The sequence below is a fragment of the Trichechus manatus genome, unplaced genomic scaffold (assembly GCF_000243295.1).
Source record: "Trichechus manatus latirostris isolate Lorelei unplaced genomic scaffold, TriManLat1.0 scaffold00048, whole genome shotgun sequence".
NCBI lineage: Eukaryota > Metazoa > Chordata > Mammalia > Sirenia > Trichechidae > Trichechus > Trichechus manatus.
Genome location: NW_004443984.1, coordinates 1,363,066 through 1,369,065, shown reverse-complemented (window position 1 = coordinate 1,369,065; position 6,000 = coordinate 1,363,066). Strand labels below are relative to the sequence as shown.

Genomic DNA, 6,000 nt, shown 5'->3' with positions numbered 1-6,000 from the left:
ATGTCATAAAACAGCATGTGTGTTACTGTTACATGAGAAACTATCTGTTCTGTAAGCCTTCACCTGAAGTACAATAAAATATTTAAAAAATTAAAAAATAAAAAAACTAAATAATATACGATAATGATCTAAATCACGAAAGTTAGTTGCTGCATCCAATTTAAGTTCAAATTAATCCGTTCTAAGGGGAGCGAACAAAGTACTTAATGAAACTTGAGGTAATTATAACTGGGTGACAAATTAGTTGATAAGGAAGCTTTAATAAGAATCCTAACTTTATATACCGTTTATAAATTTTGATATTAAGCAGTATTTGAGATGAACACCAAACTGTTGAAGTAAATTATATAAAGATTAATAACAATTATCCAGGTGGTCATGAGAATTAAATAAAATAATCTTCCAACTTTGTAAATTGTATTGTAAAAAGCTTTGTGAATGAAACCAGATGTTGGAAAGACATGTAAGGTTTCAGCTTAATCTTTATTCTGAAGGCAGCATGATGGAAAAGATCAGACTTTGAAGTCAGAGAGACTTGGATCTGAATTCCACCTCTGTCACTTATGCTATTGCTATGTAACTTTGACACATTTCCTTTTGTATAAAATGGATATGATAACTACCATAGAGGGTTATTTTGAAGATTATTATGAATCAAAGTACATAGCACAGTGCCTGACAACCTAATAAAAACTCATTCATTGTTAGTTACTTTCTCTTCTTACTTTTGGATTATTCTAAAAACAGTTTTCTGTTCAGTAACTTAAAAGTATTGGTAATTCCAGCCTTATCTCTTCTGAAACATATTGTCATTTACTTTAATATTTATACTTTGCTATAGGGTCACTATGAGCCAGAACCAACTCGACAGCAATGGGTTCGGTTTCGAGTTCAGGTAGGATGAGGTAGATTATGACAGACCAACACTTCTGTTGCAGCAAATAGGAAATAGTAAGTACATTGCAAAATTCGTATAATTAGAGACATTAGAGAATTGAGGACCAATGAGAACTTAGATGAACTAAAATTCCAGAGAGGAAAGACAACTTCTTAGGGCTGAGAAGAGTTATAACTGCCAAGCCCTCAATCAAATGCCTGGGAGGACTACACCAGCAGAACAGAGAGAGGATCCAGAGGAGAACTGAGACTTACTGTAGTTCACTCCTGACCCAGCTCAATTCCTAGGTAGATTAAAGTGATTATCTTCTCACTCTTTCTGCTTAGCAAAGGAAAGAGAGAACACTTGCTACAGGAAGATATTTGGAACCTCTGTGGTTCTTTTTTAAACCATGTCTGATATACTGTTAAGATAAATGTACATGCAAAGAAACAGGAAAATATGACCAGTAATCAAGAAGGAAAAAATAGTAAAAAGCAGACCCAAAGGTGATTTTAAAAAAAAAAAAAATTGGAATTATCAAAGAGCTTAAAATAATTATGATTAATATTAATATATATTGAAGAAAATAGAGGAAAAAGTGGATGAAAAGTGGGAAATTTTTAGCAGAATTGGTATCTATAAAAAATCATGGACATTCTAGAACTGAAAAATGTATTATCTAGGCATTAACTCATTGGTTGAGTTTAACAGGAGACTGGACAGAGCAGAAAATAGAGTTAGTGAACTCCAGAGGCGAATAGGAAGTATCCAAACTGAAACACACAAAGAAAAGCAGTGCAAGGGGGAAGAAAAAGACCAAAAAGTACTGAAATTAAAACAGAACAAACAAACAAAAAAACCTCCCAACCTAGAATACTATACTCAATGAAAATATCCTTCAAAACTTAAGATGAAATAAAGCTGTCTTGGAAGCACAATATTGCAGGAAGAAATTAAGAGTACCTGAAAGGGCAAATATGTAGGCAATATAAAAAAAAATGGTTTGTTAAAACAATAATAATAATGTTTTCTGTGTTTAATGTTCCATGTATGTGGAAGTAAAGTATATAACAACAATAGCACAAAAGGCAGGTGGGAGGTAACATTAAACTGTTACAAGGTTCTTGCATTGTTCAGGAAGCAATAAAAGTACTAATTTAAGGTAAATTATAGTAAGTCAAGGATGCAGAGAACAAATGAGACAAATTGAAAACAAATAGCAAAATGGTAGACTTAAACCCAACTATGTCAGTAAAAATATGAAATGTAAATGGATTAAACACTCCAGTTGAAGGTCAGTGATTGTTGAATTGTACATGTAGAAATTGTTGTAATGGTGTATGTCTTGTTATGTATATTTTCACCACAACAAATTTTTTTTTTAAAGTCAGTGATTGTCAAACTGAATAGAAAACAACATCAAGGCGAAAGTGTTGTTACTAGAATGATAGAGGAAATGGTATAATGTTAAAAGGGTCAGTTCAGCTGAAAGATACAATTACCTTAAATTTGTATGTACCTAATAACATAGCTTCAAAGTATTTAAAGCAAAAATTAAGAGAACTAAAAGAAAAGAGACAAACCCACTTTCATTGTTGGAGGTGTTAACATACCTCTCTCAGTAGCTGATAGAACAAGCCTATAACAAATCACAAAGAATGTTAATCATTTGTACCACATGATTAATCACCTTTACCTACTTGGCATATATGGAGCACTACACCCAACAACTGCAAAATGCACTTTCTCTTCAAGTGCACATAGAACATGTTGTTATTGTTGTTAGTTGCCAATGAGTTGATTCTGACTCATGGCAACCCCATGTATGGGGAGAGTAGAACTGCTTCGTAGGGTTTTCAAAGCTGTGACCTTTTGGAAGCAGATGGCCAGGCCTTTCTTCCGAGGCACCTCTGAAGGGATTTGAACCAGCAATCTTCGACTAGTAATCAAGCACTTTACTGTGCCATCCAGGGACTCTGCACATGGAAAATAAAATATTATAAATCTGGAAACAGAAACTGCAGACTGTTTTGTTGTTTATTTTTTATTTGAACTATATCTGAGACTAGGAAACACAGGGAAGACCCTCACAGTTCCTTCCTGGGAATACCTTGCTGAATAGAAAACACAAGAATGATACTGTAATTTGCTAGTTTATTCTTCTTCAACACAGAAGCAGTTTACAGCCAGAGATAGTCTGCCTCTGTCTCTTTTAACATGCATGAAATTTCCAGATAATAGTCTGTGGCTGGGTGTAACAAACTTGGCTGATCATAAGAATTACTTGGAAATTTCTTTAAACAGATTCTTAAATCTCACCTCTTGGAGATCTTTATTTTGAAAAGGCAGCTGACCTGATTGTGAGTATTAAACAGATTTGAGAGTGACTGAATAATGTTCTATTTCCTAACAGATGCGTATATGCATGCATGTGCATATGTTATGAAGGGGAGTGGAGAGAGAATGTAAATGAATGAATTTGGGATGATAACTGGGGCAGGGCTGGGCATAGCTGTATCACACTGCATGAGGCAAGAGGCATATGCATTTCTAAAGGTTTCGTAAACATGAAAATTAAGCATGTTTGCATGGAGCAGCAAAGAAAACAACTGTTCTTGCTTCTTGTATTCAGTGACTGGAGTTTTCTACATAAAGAAGAGGGTTATTCTAAGCAATAGATGTGGCTATGGACACATTAATTAGTATCATAAACTGTTGACATTTTCTGTGTAACACTTTTAAAACAAATCTGTTTTGAGTTCATATGCTGGCAGACAAATATGTTTGAAAAATATGGTATAGTTGTTTTGAATCTGTAAGAGAAAGGTGACACATAAATGAGAAATACTATTCAAGTTTAACTATAATGAAGGATTAAAAGAGGTGAACTCAGTCCTCCTTTAAAATTGATCAGATATCCCAGAAGATACGTGGAAATGGGCTGGATCGACTGTATTTCATTTAAGGACTTTACAGACAGGAACTTCTATGTGAATATGTTATCTTCTAACATTTCTAAAGCTTATTGGTCATTTTTCTTTGGAAAAGTATAACATAGCACTAATAACCTCTTCTTTCATATTGTTTGTATTTTTTTTAGTTTGGATATGATCTTCCCTAATTCTTTTAACCAAACAGGCATTTTTCTGTGTTTCTTTTGGAACTGAGTGAAATTCACCCAGTGGTAGGTTAGCAGCAGATTTAAAGTTTCAGTCCCTCCTTGCCTCTACAAGTAAGCCTACTATTTGAGAATGAACAGCTTATGTTGTATAGCTCAGTTTCTAAGATTATCTATGTCTTTGAAAGCATTAACATGTTAAATACTATAAATGTTCAGAAATATCATCAGTTCTTAATGACATTTCATAATCAGGAGAATACTGTCTTAATTAAAGCACTGACTCTTAAAAGCAATGGTGTGTGTTCACCCTAGTGCTATTCTTGAGGTTGGTCCCAGGGTACCATTGAGGGAAATTGTTATGACAGGGGTTTTTCTAATGTCTCTGGCAAGTAAACATTTTTAAATATGGTCCAATGTTATAATCAGATTCTAGAGTTTTTCATTTAAAGAAACAAAATAGTTGAGACCCAGGTATGCCTTCAAGTAAGTGGTACAATTGGGATGAAAAGGGTCACCTTCATCTGTCTCTTCAACGTGTTCTACTTTAGTAACCAGGACCCTATTTTGCCTAAGTCTTCTGGGCACAGCAAACTAATGCATTAGCCGTCATTGCTGCAGTCACTCTGATCATTACAATTGTGTAAATCTGACTATCATCAGACTTCCCTAGACTCCTGTCTAAAAAGAGATTGAATTTGGTAACTTTTGAAAAAATATCAGTGCTTGTCAATTGTGTATTTTCTCTTATGAAAAATATCTACACTATTAAAAGAAGAGATTGTTTAGTGCATGTATTTTGCCCCTTTCACTTCTCCACAAAAGTGTTATTTGCTTCAGCTGTGAAAATTTTTACAGTAAATATGTAAACTTATCACATACTGTAACATAGTGTATGTTTCTTGATGTATTTCTATAAAATAGAGGTCCCACTTTAATTCCGGGACTGTTACTCCACTTGACTCTTTTTTTCTTCCCCTCTAGACTTCTCCAGAAAACCCTGGGACAGTAGGTGGAGTGCAAAACTGTATTGTGTTGCCTTCCTGCTTTTTTTGTTGCCTTCCTGCTTTTTTTTTTTTTTTTTTAATTCTTGGCCCAGCCTTGGCTGCTCCTTTCTCTGCCATTAAAGCTAACTAAGCCCCGCATGTGTGGTCATAATGAGAGGCTCATGGCCTTTCATTTCAATCCTGCAAATTTATTGTGTCAGCTATATTTTTTTGGTCACATCCATAAAATCAGTATTATCTCTAATGCAGTACTGTAATTCGCAAACTTTGGAATTGCACCTCTATAGTCATGCCGCACCACAAAAGATCCATTGGGGCAGTATCCCGCCGCCTATACGTCTGTGGTCCCATAAAGGTCTTTTTTTTTTAAGGGAAAACAGCTCTGCTTTTGTTTATTATTTCCTCTTAATGTTTTAAAGACCCTAAAACCCCAGAGTGAACGAGGAGCGAGGCTCCAGGGTTCATCCCAAACCCCGCAATGCCTCCTCCTCCTCCTCCTTTCCCTCTTCCTGGCTTAATTTACTGGCCCAGTAGTGGTGGAGCCTTTCACTCCTTTCACTCCTGACGTGGAGGTTCCTCCACTCCTGCCTCAGGCGCTGGCGGGGACACAGTGGCGACTACACATGATTAAGGAGCGGGCAGCAGCAACAGGGTTGCGGCATCCAGGACCACCACGGCCAGCTGCGCCCCCGGCCATCCGCACACCCATTCCTCCACGGCCGCTTCTCCACACGCCACTTGCAAAGTCCCAATCTGGCTGCCAGCGCAGCCCCCTCCCACCCCACCCGCACACCCGGCAAGGCTGGCTTCCTGTATCCAGTGGTACAGCTTTCGGACTTTGTCCGGCGAGTCCCATAAGGTTTTAATACAGTAGGCTTTATAGGGATTTAACTATGGATTGCACAAGGGCTGCCGGTATATAATATGGTGTTCGAACAATGTCCAAATTGTATACCGTCCTATTTCACAAAACTTACTGTGGATGTAAAACGATG

At 36.5% G+C, this 6,000-nt stretch overlaps 1 protein-coding gene across 1 annotated transcript in view; it reads left to right on the top strand.

The window, feature by feature from the left end:
• PHACTR4 (phosphatase and actin regulator 4) overlaps positions 1-6,000 on the top strand; it is a 142,660-nt gene that overhangs the window by 109,113 nt on the left and 27,547 nt on the right. The window lies entirely within an intron of this gene.